Below are 24080 nucleotides of genomic sequence, written 5' to 3' on the forward strand. Positions count from 1 at the left end.
TCAACACCATCACATCCTCGTTAGTCATTGTTTACATGTGCTGTGAGATGCCGGAACTCTGCTGGCACCGCGGTGCATTCTGGGAAGTGCAGGGGGCCACCAGGGGCATTATGAGAAACATTAACCCTCTGGGGCCAACACCGTCGTATACTACGGCTGGGACCAAACTTTACTAAGTTATAAATAACTTTTTAATGATATGAGACAGAAACTTACTTTTTTTTTTTTTGCAGAAAAGTTAACTCAGCGGACTTTCGATCCACCATCGGCCATCTTTGTACTCCTCATAGAAGCTGTGTGATGACGTGTGGAATGTGAGTGTGTACAATCGAAATTGGTTCACCGTCACATGGTTTTCCAAAATCCAATTGTAGGGTAGATTTACCTCACATGATAAACAAAAAGATCAAAAGATAAAAAGATCATTTTCAGGAGTGATATCTTACTAGTTGGCCCGTTTGAATAGGCCCTTAACTCCTCCAATGCGCCATTACGCACAGCGAAAATGAAAGCAGACGGAGAGACTATGACAATCTCATGTGCTCAAACAAAGAGTGTGTAACTATCAGGATTGCTCCACTAGTCTGCATTTGAATGTTACTGGATTACTCTGTGGCTCTCTCCCTCTGGTGTAAAGCACCGTTTACCATATCAATGGAGTGAGGGAGAGGGGCCGCTCCTCAGACTGGAGCATAAATGCATAGACCATTTTGAATATATTGTTCAAAACGTGCATTTGTGTTTATTGTTTGAACTTTTTTGTTGTACAATCTTTCACACAAGACCTCAAATTACCTTTATAAAGTGTCAAAACCGTTGTTTATTATAGTTTGCTGTGTGTTTTGAATAAATGTGTGTGGAAAATTATTTTTCACTTTTCCTTTGTTATTTGTGACTGTAAACCTTTATTACACATATAAAACACAACAAAAGCATATATATTATGAAAGAACAGGTTGTCCTGAAAAAAAGAGACATAAAACTTGATTGTGGGATGCAGTGAGAGCTGTTAACAGCAGTAATAAAAACACTTATGCCAGGCGAGTGAACTGTCCAAAAAATGCCCTCAGACCCCAGAGGGTTAAAGTACTGAATAAAAAGTCAGAATATGAAAAATGTTGATGAATGTTATCAGAACCCAAGATGACATCTTCAAATGTCTAGTTTTGTCCGCAACCCACAGACATTCAGGTTACTGCCAGAGAAAAGAAACTAATAAAATAAAACCAGAAATTACCCACATTTAAGCAACTAAACACCAGAGAATGTTTAATTTCTTTTAAAATGACTCAAAATGATTAACTGATCATCAAAATATTTGTTATTTAATTTAACTGTTGATTATTTGTTACAACTCTACTCCATCCCAACATCTTTTGGAAGGGATTTTTTTATTTTTTTTATTTTCAAGCTTTACTACAATATAGACATTTGTCTGTTTCCACCAGAACTTATTTCTACCCTTTAAATAGGCATAGCTGTTATGACTCGTCTAAAGTTCACTGATCCTCAAGTTGGAGTTCTATTAAGGTACACAAATATTTTCTATTTATTTCATCTCATGGAGATTTGTTTGCATGTTGGTATTAAATAGCATTTATTTCAAATTGTTAAGTATAATCCAATCTCACTTCCTGTCTTCCTCTCTCTATTTGCTCTTTGCAAAAAATAGTTAAAAAAAACAAAAAAACAACAAGCAAGCCGTCTCTGGCCCCACTAAGCCGCTGTGACCGGACACCACCATCAGCAGAGAGATTTTCTCTCTGAGTGCCAGCCTGGTTCTAGTCGACGATGAAAGAATGGCAGCAGAACCCAGAAAATAGACCTTAAGCTACCAGAGTGCAGCCCGAATGTGAAACTAAACCCAAGTAAACGTCCACATAGTGCAGCAGATAACTGAAACAATCCTGCAAATGATGATAGAAGCAACAAATTCAGGACAAATTGTTGTGGTTCCCCTGACCCCTGGTTTTTATCTGCTTTTAACCTTGTTGTTATGTGTGACATTTTCCCCCAGATGGCGTCCTCAGTTCTGTTCCTCACCGCTCATCTTGGCCGCACACTTGCTGTAAATGAGCAGCAGACTATATAAACTCAGACTTTCAGATTAGTGGTTGCCAGATTCTTCCAGACACTTCCTAGAACCAGATGCTTCCATGATCCATGATCGGAGGACCTAGCCTGATTCCCCTCTGTGACTCCATGACCGCGTCTTCCTGCTGCTCCCAAGCACTAAAGACATCGCAGCTTCGGCAGTTAAACTCAAGCTAACCTGGCTAGCTCTCTAATTCCCGTGTTAGAGCGAACTGTCTTTCCTGGTCTTCCAGATGCTATCCTGCATGGCCCTACGCTGGTTCCTGGCTCTTGGCTACCTGCACAACAACGTCACTTTGGGACTCTCCGGCTCTCCCCTCAGAGCGTGCGGCTCTGTTTCACGCCAGTTAAGTTATTTCATGTCTCATTGGGATTCCGCTCTCACTCCTTCCTGCCTGTGACTGTGCATGATAAAGAACTGTCCAGGAACTCTTCCTAAGAACTGTATGAACTCTGACATTGAACTATTAAAAGTCCTGCCAAGTCCTACTTAATTGGAACTACGTCAAAAATGTCACAAATGCACTTAAACTCAAACCTCTAGAGACAATTTATGAACTGTGAACTATTTTTGAACAGTAAACCTTATTTTCTTAAAGAAGAACATTATTTCCAGAACAGTGAACAATTCTGTTTCCAGCCTTCAGTGTTACTAGTGCTATCACTCGCTATCTGTTTCTTTGTTCCCCCACTTCCTGGTCTCGACTGAGTCCCACCTGCTCCTGGTCCTAGAATCCAAGTTTCCAGTTCTCCTTCAAAACTGGCTCGGGAACCTGCAGCTCCCTATTTTTACCGCTAGGAGCAGGCTACTCTCCACTCTGCAGACACCCCCAGTGCAGCATTATTATTTGTCCTTTGTCAGTAAATATCTTTTCCTCACAACCTACTCTGTTTCTTGCTCCCAGTGTTTGGGTCCATAGCCTGTACCATAACCTGTGTGGTCCCATCCAGACCTCTAACCATAACTTAAATACTCCATAGACATCACTCTTCTGAAAAAAAAACGAATGGCCATTTGAATTTTTAATAGGCAGCCAGGTAGAGGTCAAAGAATTACACAGGGGTCAAAATTAAAAGATGCTCCAGTCATATTGAAAACTACACCACATTATTTGTCTGAGCATAAATATGCCAAAAAGGTATAGTTTGGACTGTCTGTGACTGAATGTTATAGAGTTATGGGGTATAAACAGCAAAAATGGTGAGAAAGATCAATTTCAGTTTGTACAGGGGTTGAAAGTTAAAGTTCGTCCAATTTTGGTAAAACGTGGTACAAATTATTGGTTGAGCTAACAGGATTAATAAATTGAATAGTTTTGACTGTGTTGCAAAGTAAAGGTCAAACAATGTCGATGTCCATACTGAAAATTCAAATGGCCAATAGTTTTTCAAAAGAGTAATACCCAAAGTGTATTTGTGCTGAATTTTGGTGCTTCTATCACCATTTGCAGGATTCCTCTGTAAATATTCTGTTATCTGCTGCATTAATAAACATAAACTAAAACATGTTTTCACATCATTCACCAGAACTGTAACAACACCCAGCAGCACCACAGCGGGTCACAAAACATAACATCACCGCAGAGTTATAACTCGGATCACCAACAAAAGTCATTAAACTGACAAAGCCCAAGTAAACTTATGATGATATAATAAATTATATGATAATAATAAATGAACATTTGCTAAAGCTGGTTATTTATACGTTTTGAAGATGATGAGTGGGTGCCTTGACTCCCACAGCTTTAAAACCTTGGAGGACAGCCACACAAAAACAGATATAGAGAGAAATTTACAGCCTCCCTGTCACAGGGGCCAGGCGGATGTCTAAATTTATACTGCTTAAGAATCAGTTTTTGTCCTCGCCTGTGGCCTGGAGCTGCGGCCAAGTTCAGCAATCTGTCAGCAAAATGACGTGACTGCCCAGAAGAATCCTCTATGGGGAAAAGAAATATTTCCTCAAGGTCGCTTTGGTATCCTTCAGTAATCAGCAGAAGGTAGATAGCTTGAAGCGGATGGACAGATTCTGCCGTTGGAGCTTCACCAGACAACCGGTCTGCTTACGCCCATAGAGCCAAATAAGCGGGGAGGGGAAAACTGCATCAAAACTACAGCACTTCACTCGTAGGCCACAAACTTTTGCCAACACTAGTTTCTAATTCCACAAAATTTTACCTTGGAAGAAATTTTCAAGGTCAAAGTCCAGTTAGAAGTGGCTTTTCAGAAGCTAAATTAGATATCATCAAATGTCAAGAGGATGTATTTAGTTCATGCACTTGAATCAGGTTTTTTTTGTGATGTTGTCTGCCCCCCCCCAACTTTTTCGGTTTTTGAATTCTTTTTCAGATCATTTTCAGAGAACATTGGTTTTCTCTGCTGTGCACAATTTGTCAATGCTTTTTGGCACTTGGTTTCCGACTGATGGACAGGCACAGAATTTGAATCTCTATCCAATTTTGGTGGTGTTGGTAAATCCATAACAGAAAAATGAGAGTGACTGAGGCACTTTTGATTGAGATATAATACAAAATGTACACAAAATGGGCTTATCAATATTCAATTCAAATGTCCACAAAATCCACACTTTGTCAGGTGATAGTGAGTGCCAGTCTGCACCTCACTCTCAAATATGAGCGTGATTGGGGCATGCTTGATTAAGACCATCTGTCTTTCCTCTGAGCAGTTTTTTAGGGAAAACACTGAGAAATGCTTTTTTTGGGCATTCTAAATTATACATATTTAATGCAGTTGCAGTTCACAACTGATAAATACTGTAATTTTGTTGCAACAATCTTTTCTTATTTTAGTAAACTTACAGTCTTTACACAGTATGCTGTATAACTGGCTTGGCCCTAGCTTGCTGATGTCAGTGCACTGACATCACACATAATGTGCCTCCATTGTGAACAATGGGATTCATGCTCTAAAAAAATTATATACCGTATATTTCAGAGTACAGGTTGTGGTGTTTTTACTTGTTTGGGAGGCCCTGTAACCTGTCATGCATTTGTTATTCATAATAATAATTATACTAACTATTTATATCAGACTTTCACTGGAATCAAAGGACTAACCAAATTAAACTCCAATAATAAAAGAATATATGCCAATAATAAGTAGTACACTCCAACAATGTACAAAAATCCCAAATTAAAGAGCTGATAATACAGAAAAAAAGTGCAACTTATACTCTGGAAAATACAGTACTTGTGGCAGTTGAGGGCCAGAGCAAGGTGAGCACTTTAAAGTACTGATTCTTGATACATTAATCCTTCACATGTACTTAGAACTTGCTAGCATCACACAAGACAATGTTAATGAGCTAAAACTACCACGTGTGTCACGTAACATGATGCTAACTGGCTAACAGTAACAGGAATCTACCTAGCATCACATAAAATGATGCAAGTAGGTGTCACAACACCTGCTGCCAAATTACAAATATATATTAATAAAACAGTTTAAATGGTTTCTCTGTTGCCATTTACACAAAAATGTAGTATTTGATGAAGTTTTTGATAATAGGCAATTCTAATTATTCTAACAGCTCAAATCGTCCAACCAAGCTTATGCTTCAGAGGTGAAATCTTTCTTGGAAGCTTCCCTCACGACAGTATGCTGTTTGTAATTTGTGTTGTTTTGACTATTTGTATTTTTCATAGTGCTATTGTTTCTTTTCACAAATGTTGATTATACGAACAGAATGTTTACATTATTATTAATACGCCTCTCAAAGCGTTTCTACAATCCCTGCATGAACACAGCATGAAAACCAGTTTACATGTGGGACTGACCTGAGTCTAGGACATCTGCCATTGCTTTAAACACTTACTTTGTGATAAATGAGTTACTATCACACTGAATTAGGAGTCCACGCAGATCGAGGAAGCTTGAGTGTTTCTCATTGAAATATTTATGGCAAGAAGACAAAGCCAAGAAATGGAACCCAAATCAGATGAAACCCCAAGCTCAGGTTTCCTAAACGGACCAGAATGCCGCAGGAAACCCGAGCCCTCTGGAAACATTGATCCCTAATCCCATCACCACACATTTGTTACTTCCAAGGAGGAGGTCATGTGACAGCTCACATCCAATGGACTGTTAGCAGGTTTATGCCGCAAACAGTTGTGGCACTCATCAGGTCCAAATGAGAGTTCTTGATCAACACTGATTAAATTCACGCATTTGATCAAACCTGTCCTTCTCACACATCCTAAGAAACCCAATCGCCGAATGATTAAATTCACGCATTTGATCAAACCTGTCCTTCTCACACATCCTAAGAAACCCAATCGCCGAATGAATACTGTGCAGGTAACTTTCCAAACACAAAACAAACATTTTCTGCAATATCACATAAAATAAACACAATAATGTTCAAACAAAAAGACAAAAAGCAATGCGCCAGTAAGAACAAAAGTAAAACATTGGCATGAAATCACAAGCATGATTCCAAACTCACTAAGGAAAACCACCAGGTAATGAGTTTTAATGAGCTGGAAACGTGTTTTAAGGTTACAATTTAAAAACTTATTAGCCAATATTTTTAAAGTTCAGGCAGTTTACATTGGTTAGACATTTGTCTCTCGATCTGCGTCATCTGCAGTACAAGAGTTCATGCATGACTTACTTGGATATTCCTAAAATTGCCTTTTCCGTTGACAGACTTGAGGATTTAGGTATGGGAAAAATAACTTCAGGAAAATTCTTATGTTCTATTGAACAGGACATGTTCGCAAGCTTGTTGCCATAGCAACTGATACCATTACACATGTATCGGATTGACTGTACATAAGGGAAGAAGAATCAAAAGAAAATATCATCAGATCATACATGCATTCATGTGGTAATTCATGCAATTGGGTTAGAGAGCATGTGTTCAGTGACCTGATTAAAAGGGGTATCAAACCAGTATAAGAGGAGTTCCCAAAATTCTGCAAACTGTTATATAAAGTAGTAGTAGTTTATCCACTCCTGCAAATTTCGTTAAAAAATGCTGATGGCAGGGGCCACCAGGTGGTGCTAAACTTCATTAAAATTGGGCAAGTTGAGTACTTTGGCCCCCCCTGGTGGCGAGCTTCATCAAGACCCCAAAGATTTTCAGTTGCATTTGATAGAGTAGGGCTTGTATTTCAATCAATCAATCAATTTTTTTATATAGCGCCAAATCACAACAAACAGTTGCCCCAAGGCGCTTTATATTGTAAGGCAAGGCCATACAATAATTATGTAAAACCCCAACGGTCAAAACGACCCCCTGTGAGCAAGCACTTGGCTGCAGTGGGAAGGAAAAACTCCCTTTTAACAGGAAGAAACCTCCAGCAGAACCAGGCTCAGGGAGGGGCAGTCTTCTGCTGGGACTGGTTGGGGCTGAGGGAGAAAAAAGGGGGCTGTATTTGTTGATAACATCGAAATCTGGTTGGCGTCTTGATGGCGCAGAGGGTTATGGACCTTTAAATACAGCCAATTTTGCAAAATGACCAGACTCTGAGCGTCTGCTATATTCAGCACCATTGATCCCCCAACCTAATATGTATGTAAGATTAAAGCGTTTGCCTCCCTATGTCATTTGATAGTTAAACTGGCTTGGGGACTTGATGGTGCTGAATATTACACCACTTGAAAGATGGGAATTTAATGAAATATCAGTTTTTGCATATTTTTGCCTTGAACACTGATGACCCCTGGCAAGGCCACTGTTTGGTTTTTGGTCAAAAAATTTGGGGAAAGTTCATTTCATGATAGGTTCCATCTCTGAGCCATGTTTTTTGAAATCTGAGTTGGCTTGAATCACAGCCCTTAAAAAAATACTGGCTCAATAATATCTGTCCAACTCATTCTGATGAAGGCAGTGCTTGCAGACCTGGAACTGGGCACCAAACTGTGGCTGCCCACTCCTCCTAATGGCTGGATTGTGTCTAAATCTAATTATGGAGGGTTAAATGCAGAGGACATATTTTGTTCATGAAGTGTCAAAAACGTATTGTATTCTATGATCTAATCAATGATTTCTTGATTAGAAATATTTTAGATTAAATATGTCAAAGACATAACTTCACTGATAAGTGGTGGAGGCCAATAAATTGATCACTGTGAAGCCTACATGACCAATCAGTGATGGTATAAATGAAGTGATAATACCTTCAAGTTAATTAACTGTGGACAAAAATTCTGAAAATAATTTAAGGTCAGGATGACTTCAATCTCAGGACTAGGGATGGGTATCGAGAACTGGTTCTTTTCAAGAATCCTTAAGAAATGATTCAATCAGATGAAATGATTCAGATTTAGCAGATGACATTCCACACACTACATGGGTAAACCAGCAATTAACAGAGAAATCCATATACAATGTTTCTTGGCCCAGTTGATCAGAGGGAAATTATGGTAGTCAGTACATAATTCCAGAAATGGCTAAACCACTAGCATATATATTTAATAAATAATTTCAAACGGGAATTGTTTCAAATGGTATGAAAGTGGCAAAGGTACCAAACATCTTTTTACTAACTAGAGGCCTTTGTCTTTATTGTCACAATTTTCTAAGATACTGGAAAAAAAAAACTTTACAATAACAGACTGGATAGATTTATTTAACTTCACAACCGGCTTGACGACAGTCAATATAGGTTCAGAGCAAAAAGGTCCACTGCTTTGGCTTTGTGCAATACAATCAAAGAGATCAATAAGCATGTAGGCCAAAGGGAATTAGTAATAGGTGTATTTATTTACTTAAAAAAGGCTTTTGACACAATCAATCATAACATATTATTTCAAAAGTTGGAACTTTATGGGATTAGAGGAGTGGCTCTGAATTGGATTAAAAGTTATTTGCAAAACCAGAAGCAGTTTAAAATCGGGGACTGCTGTTCTGCATATCTGGACATTGTTTGTGGGGTTCCTCAGGGCTCTGTGCTGGGACCAAAATTATTTATTTTATATATTAATGATTTAAGTAAAGTTTCCAACGTGTTTAACGCAGTTCTCTTTGCTGATGACACAAACCTGCTTTGTTCTGGAGAGAATTTGCAGCAATTATTGTTTGACTTGAGAACTGAAATGATAAAGTTGAAGAGTTGGTTTGATATGAACAAACTGTCATTAAATTGGTCTAAAACTAAAATGATGTTATTTGGAAATTCTAAACAGGATGTACACAGTTCAATATACGTGGGGTAAATATAGATTGTGTCAAGGAGAATAAGTTGTTAGGTGCGATTATTGATGATAGAATTAACTGGAAAGTGCATATTCAACATATCCAAAAGAAAGTTTATAAAAGTATTGCAGCATTAAATAAGGCAAAGTACATTCTAGATGGTAAATCACTACATACTTTCTATTGTGCATTGATTGCACCTTACTTGACTTACTGTGCTGAAGTTTGGGGTAATAACTATAAAACTACATTACAATCATTATTCATCCTTCAAGAAAAAAGTATTAAGAATAATTCAGAATTCAGGGTTTCGGGATCATACCAATCCGTTGTTTATTAAATCAAAGATATTAAAACTTTCTGATATGGTTTCATTTAAGAGTGTTCAGTTGATGTATAAAGTGAGAAATAAACAATTATCTTTCAGAATTCAAGAATATTTTACACAGACAGAAAGAATGTATAATTTAAGGGGTTAGTTTTATTTTAAAATTGCTGTCGCTAGGACGACTAGGAGGTGCTTCTGTGTCTCCATTTGTGGTCCAAACAAATGGAATAATTTACCGGAGAAACTTAAGCGATGTCCAGATATCAACCGGTTCAAATATTTATATAGAGAAATGGTATTTTCTAGATATGTATTAGATGAATATGGTTGAGTTGTGTTATATGTAGATGCTGCTTTTCTGGAACCTTTGTGTTTTTTTTGGGGGGGGGGGGCTGTCTGGAGAAATATTTTACTTCTTTTATCTGTAGATACCCCAAGGCTTGGGAACGCCTTGGGGTACCCCCAGAAGAGCTGGGGGGGGGGGGGTGTGTGTGTGGATCGGGAGGTCTGGGCGGCTTTGCTTGAGCTGCTGCCCCCGCGACCCGACTCCGGATAAAACGGAAGAAAATGGATGGATGGATGGAGTATGGTTGTTTGTATCCGACTGAATTTCTGATATGCATGGGTGTCTAATAAATTAAATTCAACTGGCAATTCACTGACATCAATAGCCTTTTTGCTAAATAATTCCCTTATTGGTCCTTCACAGCGGCTGTTGTTTTTAAGGATGTTTGTTGGGAAAATGATCATTTCCTCTACAATGATTGCAGACCCTGCAGTGGGTCTGTAATCAACCGCTTCTGTAACGGCTCCACTTTAAAGCTTGAACCAATGAAGCAGTGCTCCGACCTGCTGCTTTGTTGGTTCACTGCTTTGCTGCTTTTCAGAAGCGGCAAGTCCACTTCTTAACCCCTCTCAAAGCCATTATAACATGTCAATTGTGACTGAGTCACTTTTGTGGGGATTAAAGTCACTAACTGGGACTCTTGTCTTGTTGCAAGAAACTAGAATCGTCCTCCATCCCGTTCGCACAGCTCCAAACACTGCGCCGCTCTCTGCCGAGTCAAGTTAGAGTTCGGTCAGAATGAACAACTTCAAAACAAATCACCGTTTTAAATCAAATGACCTTTCTTTCCAATTATTGTAATACAAACTACAACAGCCCAAAATGTTTTTTCCTCCCAAAATGAGACGTCCTGTGCTCTTTTATGAATTACATTGATGCTGACGTGCAGCGCAGCCAGCTGAACTCAGCTCAGAGCATATGTACGGACTTAAAATTGTGTCATTAATGTCTGAAAAGAAATGTTTTTGAAAAAAACAACAGATTTTGTTTATTTCTATTTAGGTCCAGAGAGCAAGGATCTACCATGTAGATTTTACTGAAGTCCAGAGATCAAGGATCCAGTGACCAATTTCATATTTATTAACTTTAAGACTCAATAAAATGTTGACATAGAAAACTTGTAAAGCCTATTTTTAGTACACAGAAATTCACAAGAGGTATTGATAAGGGAATCGATAAGGAATCAACAGTCCAACACAAACGTTAAATAAGATTTCAAAGTCTTTTCCAAAAAACACACACACACAAAAAACTTTGTGTACTTCCTCAGTCCAGCGAAAAATTGCACCAGAGTCCATCTTTTCATTCTAACAGCTCTTCATGCCTCCAGATGGCTTACGTCGTAATGGATTTGTTTTGTGTGTGTTTGAAGAATTAGCACAGACAAATAGCTTGTTCAAATCGCCGTTCGTCAGCAAAACAAACTCTTCCATGTTTAGCTAAATGCCACCCCCAATAGTGTGTGCATGGGCAGGGTTCACAGCGTGCAATGGTACAAAATGTATGAAACCAAATTTGCACACTAAATGGAACCATATTTGCATGCAAAATAAATAGGACGAATAATCCATAGAAAGCACCAATCAAATGACAAGGATCCACTCAGCTGTTATATAATATACAAATAATGAACGTTTATGAGCTCAAAGGTAAAAATATTTCATGAGGTGAAAACTGGAATATACCATTCCAGCTTTCACCGAGTAATATACGAGGTCTATTAGAAAAGAAACCGACCGTTTTATTTTTTTAAAAAACAACAACCCCTGGCAAAAATTATGGAATCACAGGCCTCAGAGGATGATCATTCAGTTGTTTAATTTTGTAGAAAAAAAGCAGATCACAGACATGACAAAAAACTAAAGTCATTTCAAATGGCAACTTTCTGGCTTTAAGAAACACTATAAGAAATCAAGAAAAAAGATTGTGGCAGTCAGTAACGGTTACTTTTTTAGACCAAGCAGAGGAAAAAAATATGGAATCACTCAATTCTGAGGAAGAAATTATGGAATCACCCTGTAAATTTTCATCCCCAAAACTAACACCTGCATCATATCAGATCTGCTCGTTAGTCTGCATCTAAAAAGGAGTGATCACACCTTGGAGAGCTGTTGCACCAAGTGGACTGACATGAATCATGGCTCCAACACGAGAGATGTCAATTGAAACAAAGGAGAGGATTATCAAACTCTTAAAAGAGGGTAAATCATCACGCAATGTTGCAAAAGATGTTAGTTGTTCACAGTCAGCTGTGTCTAAACTCTGGACCAAATACAAACAACATGGGAAGGTTGTTAAAGGCAAACATACTGGTAGACCAAGGAAGACATCAAAGCGTCAAGACAGAAAACTTAAAGCAATATGTCTCAAAAATCGAAAAATGCACAACAAAACAAATGAGGAACGAATGGGAGGAAACTGGAGTCAACGTCTGTGACCGAACTGTAAGAAACCGCCTAAGGGAAATGGGATTTACATACAGAAAAGCTAAACAAAAGCCATCATTAACAACTAAACAGAAAAAAAACAAGGTTACAATGGGCTAAGGAAAAGCAATCGTGGACTGTGGATGACTGGATGAAAGTCATATTCAGTGATGAATCTCGAATCTGCATTGGGCAAGGTGATGATGCTGGAACTTTTCTTTGGTGCCGTTCCAATGAGATTTATAAAGATGACTGCCTGAAGAGAACATGTAAATTTCCACAGTCATTGATGATATGGGGCTGCATCTCAGGTAAAGGCACTGGGGAGATGGCTGTCATTACATCATCAATAAATGCACAAGTTTACGCTGATATTTTGGACAATTGAAAGGATGTTTGGGGATGATTAAATCATTTTTCAAGATAATGCATCTTGCCATAGAGCAAAAACTGTGAAAACATTCCTTGCAAAAAGACACATAGGGTCAATGTCATGGCATAGGGTCAATGTCAACGAGCAGATCTGATTTGATGCAGGTGTTAATTTGGGGGATGAAAATTTACAGGGTGATTCCATAATTTATTCCTCAGAATTGAGTGATTCCATATTTGTTTCCTCTGCTTGGTCTAAAAAAGTAACTGTTACTGACTGTCACAATCTTTTTTTCTTGATTTCTTATAGTGTTTCTTAAAGCCAGAAAGTTGCCATTTGAAATGACTTTAGTTTTGCGTCATGTCTGTGATCTGCTTTTTTTCTACAAAATTAAACAACTGAATGAACATTATCCGAGGCCAGTGATTCCATAATTTTTGCCAGGGGTTGTATATGGATTTGATTCATATGTTTTTACGTCAGCCAAGCTTGAACCTTCGTGCGCATGCGTGAGTTTTTCCAACCTGTCGGTGACGTCATTCGCCTGTGAGCACACCTTGTGGGAGGAGTGGTCCAGCCCCCTCGTCAGATTTTCATTGTCTGACAAGTTGCTGAGAGACTGGCGCTGTGCTTGATCAAAATTTTTTCAGAAACTGTGAGGCACATCCGAGTGGACACCATTCGAGAAATTAAGCTGGTTTTCGGTGAAAATTTTAACGGCTGATGAGAGATTTTGGATTGTTTCTATCGCTGTAAGGACATCCCACGGAGCGGGACGTCGCGCAGCGCTCCGAGGTGATGTCGTCATCCTGTTTCAAGCTGAAAACCTCCAAATTTAAGCCTCTGTTGACTCAGAACATCGTGAGAGAACAGAGAACTTTCAGAAGAGGTCGGAATCAGCAGTTTATCCGGACATTCCACTGTTAAAGGAGATTTGTTTAATGAAAGACGTGCAGACGGATTGGTGCGTTGGCTCGCAGCCGGTGCGGCGCGCCTGCCACAGGAAAAACACCTCCGTGTTGATAACCATTTGTAAAATCCAGGCGGCTTTTGGTGGCTTTCAGTTGAGTATCTGAGAAATTGTTTAACAGCAGGGCATGTTCCAACTTGTCCTTAAGGCTTCCAACGGAGGTGTTTTTTCTGTGGCGGGCGCGTCGCTCCGGCTGCGAGCTGACGCACCAATCCATCCGCACGTCTTTCATTAAAAAAATCTCCTTTAACAGTGGAATGTCCGGATAAACTGCTGATTCCGACCTCTTATGAAAGTTCTCAGTTCTCTCATGATGTCCTGGGTCTACAGAGGCTTAAATTTGGAGGTTTTCAGCTTGAAACAGGATGACGACGTCGCCTTGGAGGGCTGCACGACGTCCCGCTCCGTGGGAAGTCTCTCATCAGCCGTTAAAATTTTCACAGAAAACCAGCTGAATTTCTCGAATGGTGTCCACTCGGATGTGCCTCACAGTTTCTGAAAAAATTTTGATTAAGCACAGCGCCAGTCTCTCAGCAACTTCTCAGACAAAGGAATTCCGACGAGGGGGTTGGACCACTCCTCCCACAAGGCGTGCTCACAGGCGAATGACGTCACCGACAGGCGTGAAAAAACTCTTGCATACCCACGAGGGTTCAAGCTTGGCTGATGTAATCACACGTGATTCAAATCCATATGGTTTTTTTAAAAAATAATAAGGTCGGATACTTTTCTAATAGACCTCGTATTCGCTCTATTGAAAGAATGGAAAAACATTCATTATTTGTTTTTTATAACGGCAAAAATAGATCCTTGTCATTTGATATTTTATTAATTTATAAACAACAGAAAAGGGACTTACATTTTGGTGTTTGTCACTGGTGCTTAACAGCTCAACACAAACTTTAAACAGGAGTCCAAAATTGTTCTCAGTGGAGCTGCCGCAAACGACTAATTTGATAGTCGACTAGTCAACGATTATTTTTGCGATTAGTCAACTCGTCGGATCATACGTAAATTGCAGCTTATCGCATTTTATCGATATTGATGCCATTATTGATTCCACTTATCAATCTGATAACTTATCGATTCCCTTATCGATACCTCCTGTGAATTTTCTGTGTGCTACAAGTAGGCTTTACGGGTTTTCTATGTCAACAGCATTTTATTGAGTGTTAAGGTAAATAAATATGAAACTGGACACTGGATCCTTGATCTCAGGACATACATAAACTCTACAATACTTTGTGGATGTGCTGTACTGGCAATGTCATATTCTGAATCCCTTATCTAAAGCTAAGGAATAAAATTATAGTGGTGCCAAGAAAAAGTCTTTGACTTAAATTTGAAAAAGCCTACCAGTAAATAACCTATTAAGAAAAAGAAAAAACTTTACAAGCAACAACTGTATCTAATGATTTGCAGGAAGAAATCAATTCTAATGCTGCTCGTATCCAATTTTACCCCCAGACCAGACTGCTGAATAATTTAAAAGGATCGTTTTTGTTTTTCTTGCATCGCTGCTATAGTTAGACATGAGCTGGAAACATAATATAGAAAAGAAAACCTTTGTTTTTTGTTTCATGTATTTTAGGAAAACATTTTAATGATGTATATACTCTGTTACTGCTCACAAAAAAGCATATTGTAACACTTGCTTAACAGCATGCTTTGCCCAGTGACAGTGGCAGTAGTTGACGGAACATTTCTCACTTTTTACTCTGCCAGGACACACTCGCGGTTTAGAAATCTGTGAGGCAATTTTCTGTCACTTCCTCTTTTGACAGACTGCCTGAATGTGTCAATTAGCCAGAGTACAAACTGTCAAAGGCCTCTGCAGTCAGCACTGCGCACGTTCACAGACATATGGTACTGTTTACAAAGTGCCACTTGAACCTGTGACACAATGTGAAATATGCACCCAGAACCCCTAGACAACATCCTAGGTTGAAGACTGAGATCCAACTGAGGTTTAGCTAATTCCTGAAGATCCACACAAAACCACCAAACAATGTCCCAGTATGTCCCAGTGGCCTGAAATAATTTGGTAGAAAAAATTAGAAACATAAAAATTTAAAAAATCTAAAAAGAATCTAAAATAAAAAATATCTAAAAAATTTGTATAAAAGACAGCTTCATATGAAGTGAAATTAATCCTACAAACAAAATATACATTGACAATTCTACAAAATGCATTAAAATTTCTTACATAATTTACCAATCACAAAAACATAACTAGAAGGCACCCAGAGAGTGCATACTTCAGCCAAGAGCACTTATGTTCTAGATCAAATTCCACATAAAAGCCAATCTTTTGTAGGACTTCTGCTGACCAGATTTCATCATTCTCCCACAACATTTTGAGTTCAATGTTGCTATGTGCCAAACATTCTTCTGGACGCTAGTCACACTCCACCACGACCCACGGATAAGGCACAACACAGGAACACGGCTGCAAGAGCGCTCAAATCAGTATTCAGTAATGGGTTCTCAAACACGCACCATCCGGGCGGAGAGCACCCACAACTGATCCGGATAACTTCTGAACGTCTGCTGCCGCCTTCCCGGCGCGTTACCGTCTCTGCTACCGCTGGGTCCATGATGTTTGGCCAGAGACTACTGTTATGTGTTGGACGCAGGACGGAGAACCGACCAGCACGGAGGTGGTTTTGTCCCGCGCCATGAGTGGCACGGTGGCGCATTCATCCGCTTCTTTTTCCATGAAAAAAACTCCTGTAACAGTGGAATGTGCCGAAAAAGTGCTGATGTCCACGCCTTCTGCCTTTTTGTGAAAGTCAGACGACGTCCAGGATCAACAAAGCCTTCACATTGGAAATGATCTGGTTGTTTCAGCGGGGTGTCAGCCTGTCGATCGGCGCTCGGAGCGCGCCGCGCTCTCAGACGCTATGGGCGGCCTTTAAACCGGGTGGACCACTCCTTAATCTGTGTAATCCCCATAAAATCGTCCCTGAAAGCCATATTAATTTTCCGATTGGTGTCCACCTGGAGGTCTCTCACAGTTTCAGGAAAAAATTGATGCAGCAAAGCTCCAAATCATTCCGCCATTTCCTTAACGACGAGAGGGGTGGACCAGTGCTCACTCAAAGCCTGCTCACAGGCGAATGATGCAACCGACAGGCGTGAAAAAACACGCATGCGCACGAAGGTTCAAGCTTGGCTGATGCAATCACATGTGATTCAAATTCATATGGTTTTTGAAAAAAGTAAAAAAGTCAGATACTTTTCTAACAGACCTCGTATCACTCCTGAAAACGATCTTTGGCTTTTCATGTGAGGTAAATCTACCCTATGATTGGATTTTGGCAAACCATGTGACGGTGAACCAATTCCGATTGGACACTCACATTGCGCACATCATCACACAGCTGCTATGACAAGTACAAAGATGGCCGATGGCTGGTTCGAGAGTCCGCGGAGTTTTTCAGCAAAAAAAGTAAGTTTCTATCTCATATCATTAAAAAGTTATTTAGAATTTAGTAAAGCTTGGTCTTAGCCATTGTATACGATGGCATTGACCCTAGAGGGTTAATATATGAATAAAAATAAATTTTAAATATTACAATTTGTAATACATTTGACTCTTTTATGACAACAAACACTGAGCCATTGATTATTATATAGAAAAGAAATGCACACAAACGTGCTGAGATGTGAACAGCTTAATGCTAACTTTAACATTGAAAACGCCATAGACATGCTAACGTGTTAGCATTGGTCCCGTTTTTAAGTTATAAAATACATCTATCAACTGTTTCAGAAGACCATAATAAGTCAGTTTAACATAAAAAAGGTAATTACTCACAGAGTTATGCTCTTTAGGATTTTAGCGGGGAAAAATTAAGATAAAGTGAAATAAAACAAAGAACCAATAAAGCAGTGGGTCGGATCAATGCTTCATTGCCTCAAGCTTCAAAGAAGAGCCGTGCTAAAGAAACGGCTCATTACAGACCCTGCAAGGGTTCTGTAATCAACGTGACATGATCATTTTCCTGACACACACCCCCAAAAACAACGGCCACTCTGAAGGACCAATAAGGGAATTGTTAAGCAAAAAGGCTATTGATGTCGGTGGATCAAATCATTTCTTAACGATACCCGAAAAGAACCGGTTCTCAAAACCAACCCTAAGTTTCACTGTGGCACAAGTTATGGTAAGATCCCAGCAGTACTATGGGCCAGAGGCACATGTAATCACCACAACCATTCGGTCTGTCAAGGTCTGCCATGTAGCTACATTCAGCAGAGGGAAACGCCTTCAGCGTCGCAAAGTCATTGCCCTCAAGTCCAAAGATCTGCAGTCATTTAAATGATTTTAACCTGCACTACTTTGGCCTTTATTTACTCAAAAAATGGTCACAGTTTTTATTTAGGGTTTTAAGGTACCACTGTGCAGCAGACTTGGCGGGGGGGAACTCAACCAAATGTAATTGTTTTAATGCACACAATGCCTATTTAAGGCAGGCATTTATTTATTTATTTCAGATTAAGTTTTGGCCTGGTCATTAAATGATGCAGGCCCCAATTCTAGGCTAGACTTTAATCAAGGAAATACGTAAGCCTAATTGGTGCTGGGGATTCCCTGTAGATCGTTTGGGCCCTCCTGACTGTAACTAATCCATTTAGGTTTTGTCCATTTTATACATATAGCGGATTTCAATAACAACTGACAAAATTCGCTGGTCCACCTGAATCCATTATATACAAGTTTTACTGTATATATCTTCGTCAAGAGGGATTTTCTGACAGATGCCATGTAAAAGTTTGGGCACCCCTGATGATTTCCATGAATTTCCTGTATAAATCATTGGTTGTTTGGATCCGCAATTTATGTTAAATATATCATATAGCAGACAAACTGAGATTTGAGAAGTGAAATGAAGCTTCTGGTATTTACAGAAAGTGTGCAATAATTCTTTAAACAAAATTAGGCAGGTGCATAAATATGGGCACCCCAACAGAAAAAGTACATCAATATTTAGTAAGGGTGTCACGATACATGTATTTGTATGGAACCGTTTTGGTACAGGACGTTCGATTCGGTACAGGGCTGTGCATGGGTGAGTTCGCATTGCGTGTGTTTACCATAATTTCTGGATTATAGAGCGCACCTAAATATTAGCCGGACCCACCAGTTTTAAAAAGAAAAAGAAATTGTACATAAATAATCCGCGGGTCTCCACGTTGTAACATGAGATATTTACACCAAACGATGCTAGAAAGATTTCTTAACTTTTAATTAAATACATACCGTAAATGCTTCTTTTTTCTCCCCTGAAGTGTTACACATAAATATTGATGCACACGTTATCCAGTGCACGGTCACGGTGTCCCTGCTCCACAAAGAGAACTGAGTAATTCTATAACTTTTTTCTTGAGATTTCACTGCGTGTGCAGCCAGCATCGCATGGAGCTTGGGGTAAATGAGACGTGATTGAGGTGTTGTGACTTTTTCGACTTGTTGCGCCAAGACAGAGAACCGGTGTGGAAAGGTGGGGAGAGAAGACCCCACTCTGCTAACTGATCTGACAGCGCAAAGTGCCGCAGAGTGACTTTTCTTCACTAAAATGCACAGGTAAGACCTTATATTTACACTGTGTGTGAATTCACACAACATGAGGAGCATAGCTTTCAGGAAATCAATCGACAGCATCAACTGACATATTTGTTGTTTATTTGATAACATTTTATTCATCTTATTACCAGGCAGCACTTTTAGGTTTTGCATTTTGTTCCCATACTGTACCGAAAATTAACCAAACCATGACCTCAAAACCGAGTTACGTATGGAACTGTGATTTTTGTGTATTGTTACACCCCTAATATTTAGTAGATCCTCCTTTTGCAGAAATAACAGTCTCTAAATGCTTCCTATAGCTTCCAATGAGAGTCTGGATTCTGGTTGAAAGTATTTTGGACAATTCTTCTTTATAAAACATCTCAGGGTTGTTGGTTGCCAAGCGTGTACAGCCCGCTTAAAAATTACACCACAGATTTTCAATAATATTCAGGTCGGGGTACTGAGATGGCCATTCCAGAACATTGGACTTGTTCCTCTGCATGAATGCCTTAGAAGATTTTGAGCAGTGTTTAGGGTCGTTGTCTTATTGAAAGATCCAGCCCCGGCGCAACTTCAACTTTGTCACTGATTCTTGAACATTGTTCTCAAGAATCTGCTGATATTTATGGAATCCATGTGACCCTCAATTTTAACAAGATTCCCAGTACCTGCACTGGCCACACAGCATGATGGAACAACCTCCAAACTTTACTGTAGGTAGCAAGTGTTTTTCTTGGAATGCTGTGTTCTTTTTCAGCCATGCATACCACCCTTGTTATGTCCAAATAACTCAATTTTAGTTTCATCAGTCCATAGCACCTTATTCCAAAATGAAGCTGGCTTGTCCAAATGTGCTTTAACATAGTAGAGAAGCCTGAATCTTCGACTGGACTGGGTTGCTTGACGCGAGGAGGTTTCGCTTCTAATTGCAGAAGCTTCCGCAACTAAAATTATTGCTCTGGTAGTCAGTTAGCTGAGCTTTAATGTTCAAACTGATAAACTTTTTTGTTTTTGTGCAAATATGTGCTCATTATGAAATGGATGCCTGCAACATGTTTAAAAAAGCTGGAACAGTGGCAACATAAGACTGGGAAAGTTGATGAATGCCCAAGTACACCTGTCTGGAATATTCCACAGGTGAACAGGTTAATTGGAAACAGGTGAGTGTCATGATTGGGTATAAAAGGAGTATCCCCAAAAGGCTCAGCCATTCACAAGCAAAGATGCGGCAAGGATCACCACTCTGTGAACACCTGCGTGAAAAAATAGTCCAACAGTTGAAGAATAACGTTTCTCAACTTTCAATTGCAAGGAATTTAGGGATTCCATCGTCTACAGTCCACAATATAATCAGAAGATTCAGAGAATCTGGAGAACTTTATACACGTAAGCAGCAAGGCTGAAAACCAACATTGAATGCCCGTGACCTTCGATCCCTCAGGTGGTACTGCAATAAAAACCAACATCATTGTGTAAAGGATCTTACTGTGTGGGCTCAGGAACACTTCAGAAAACTATTGGCAGTTAACACAGTTTGTCGCTACATTTACAAGTGCAAGTTAAAACTCTACTATGCAAAGCGAAAGCCATACATCGACAACATCCAGAAATGGCACCGCCTTCTCTGGGCCCGAGCTCATTTGATATGGACAGACACAAAGTGGAAAAGTGTGCTGTGGTCTGATGAGTCCACATTTCAAATTGTTTTTGGAAATCATGGATGTTGTGTCTGCCGGACAAAAGAGGAAAAAGACCATCCAGATTGTTACCAGCACAAAGTTCAAAAGCCAGCATCTGTGTTGGTATGGGGGTGTGTTAGTGTCCATGGCATAGGCAACTTACACATCTGTTGGTACCATCAATGCTGAAAGGTACATCCAGGTTTTGGAGCAACACATGCTGCCATCCAAGCAACGTCTTTTTCAGGGACGTCCCTGCTTATTTCAACAAGACAATGCCAAGCCATATTCTGCACGTGTTACAACAGTGTGGCTTTGTAGTAAAAGAGTGCGGGTACTAGACTGGCCTGCCTGCAGTCTAGACCTGTCGCCCATTGAAAATGTGTGCCGCATTATGAAGCGCAAAATACGACAACAGAGACCTCAGACTGTTGAACAACTGAAGTCGTACATCAAACAAGAATGGGAAAGAATTCCCACTACAAAGCTTCAGGTCCCAAATGCTTACTGAGTGTTGTTAGAAGGAAAGGTGATGTAACACAGTGGTAAACATACCACTGTCCCAGCTTTTTTGAAACGTGTTGCAGGCATCCATTTCAAAATGAGCAAATAGTTGCACAAAAACAATCAAGTTTATCAGTTTGAACGTTAAATATCTTGTCTTTGTGGTGTATTCAATTGAATATAGGTTGAAGAGGATTTGGAAATCATTGTATTCTGTTTTTATTTACATTTTACACAATGTCCCAACTTCACTGGAATTGGGGTTGTGGTAGATTATGAAGATAATTCATAAATCAACAATTCAAATACAAAAACCTGATGGAAACATATTTGTTCCCACCTGAGATCTGATGAGGGGGGCAGAGGCACAACGTCACCATAACTGAAGAAGTGCAACGTCTATGATCATCACATCTATGTGAATACCAAACAAGACTTGTGTGTAAAAAATTATGTAACACACAGTATGTTCAGCTGTTGGAGGAAAATTTTGGGTGGTTTGCATGATGCCTGCTGTAGTTTTACCCGGGAGGACACAGTCGCCACTGGGACATAGACAGTGTGCGATCTTTTGGTTCGGCTCAATGAAACAGTCTGCCTCTCGTGGACTGATTAACACAGACTTATAATTTTGGTGTTTTCAGAGAAGAGACAGGGAGAGATGGGCTAAATTAACCATGAAAGTCATCATCACATGAACTCTGGTGTTTCAGCAGTGCTGCCAACCAAATATTTGCCAGCTGCAGTCTCAAGGACACAAAAGCAAACAAGTGTAAAGTCCTTCACACCTCCTCTGTGATGAGACAATGTGCACAGTGAACACGCAAAATACTTTTGTATTCATGCAACACACGATGCTACACAGTGGATGGAGAAGCTTGTTATTGTGGGGAATTATTCTTCACAATGATGATCGTGACTAACGGCGCCATTATTTTCCATAATTAAAGCCAAATTTTAGACTGCTGACCAACTCAGTAATAAATAAGAGAAACAGCAATAATGATGTAAATAGTTGTTGGGTTTTCAACCGCTGACTTTTAATAAAAGGAAGAAAACAGATAAATGGTCTTTAGTGTCATTGTACATAGTTTCTGGAGTATAAATCACACCAGAGTAGAAGCAGCACCTTTTTGCTGTATTTGGAGCTTTTTAACACAGCATTTCCCTGAGGACAAGTTTAACAATGGATAAGATTAACCACAACATGTGCTCTTACTTAACATAAGATAGACAAATTCAAGTTGAACAACACAGTGGCTGTTATTTGATGCAGTTTGGAGAAATTGTCAGATGCACCCAGACTGCTGGCAAACTGCACTAGAAACACCACAATCAAACCTGAGTCCGTTTGATTCTTTTTCATCAGCGCAATATTTTTTGTGCACCGTTGGTGTGTTCTTATATTACTGGTGCAATGTACTTTTATTATTGCCATTTATTATTTTATTATTGGAGTTTGTTGTGGGGCAGCACAGTGGCTTAGTGGTTAGCACTGTTGCCTCACAGCGAGAAGGTCATGGGTTCAATTTCCGCCTGTGGCCTTTCTGTGTGGAGTGTGCATGTTCTCCCCGTGTTTGCGTGGGTTTCCTCCGGGTGCTCCGGTTTCCTCCCACATCCAAAGACATGTGGGTTAGGTGGATCTGGATCTTTAAATTGTCCATAGGTGTGCGAGTGGGTTTGAATGTGTTTGTTTGTCTGTTTGTGGCCCTGCGACAGACTGGCGTCCTGTCCTGGGTGTTCCCCGCCTCGCGCTCTATGACTGGGTGTTCCCCGCGACCCTTGATTGGAATAAGCTGTTGAAGATGAGTGTGAGTTTGTTGTGTTTAATGCCTTTATTTCTGGGAAAGCCCTACATAAAGAGTTACTATAGTAAGTATGTCCCCCTCAGCTGCTCCTTTGTTTGCACTTGGGGGTCGTCACAGCAAATGGATCTACATGTTGTGGATGAATCTACATGTTGAATTGGACCAAGTTTAATGCCTGATGCCCTTCCTAATGCAACTCCACATTACATATGTGGCAGGGGTACCATAAATAGTTATTATCATTATTAATACAGAAAGTGAGATTTTTCAATACAATAAGTCACACCAGAGTGTAAGTAGTAGAACCTCACAAAGTACTTAAAAATAAATTAATTGTGAGATACTCCAGAAAATGTCACATGGATATATACAATGAAATTTGTCCTCTGCAATTAACCATTGGAATTACTGTTTGACACCGTCCAACCAGCCACCTGGAGCAGTGGACAAGCACAGTCTGGCACTCAGGGACCAACTCCAGATCTAGAGATGCTGCCTTGGTCAAGAGCAGAGAAAGGTGCAGATCTTAATATGATTGCTTCTGATGGTGGGAAGAAAACAGAGAACGTGGAGGAAACCCACGGAGACAACACTCAAACTCAATGCCAAACGGAATGGGGCATGGGCGGAACTAACCCCAGACCTTCTTGCTGTAACAACAGTGTGAACCACTCAGCCACCGTGCTGCACAAAATATACGTCAATGGAGCTGAAACATCCTGTACAGACAAAAATAGCAGTTAAGTTTTAATTTATAAACAGCAGAAACATTTTGTTACACTCAACTTGGCACGAAGAAATCTTTGCCTTACACCGAA

General features: G+C 39.8%; 1 protein-coding gene and 1 long non-coding RNA gene across 2 annotated transcripts in view; both read right to left on the bottom strand.

Moving 5' to 3' along the window:
- efr3a (EFR3 homolog A (S. cerevisiae)) overlaps nt 1–24080 on the bottom strand; it is a 240982-nt gene that overhangs the window by 153880 nt on the left and 63022 nt on the right. The gene's annotated exons all lie outside the window — the stretch shown is intronic.
- Nucleotides 1265–19541, bottom strand: LOC117521061. Its single transcript, XR_004563874.1, has 3 exons — nt 19425–19541; nt 8646–8658; nt 1265–1276 (listed from the first exon to the last, which is right to left on the bottom strand). It is a non-coding gene; the product is annotated as an uncharacterized LOC117521061 (long non-coding RNA).

The sequence above is a fragment of the Thalassophryne amazonica genome, chromosome 12 (assembly GCF_902500255.1).
Source record: "Thalassophryne amazonica chromosome 12, fThaAma1.1, whole genome shotgun sequence".
Lineage (NCBI taxonomy): Eukaryota > Metazoa > Chordata > Actinopteri > Batrachoidiformes > Batrachoididae > Thalassophryne > Thalassophryne amazonica.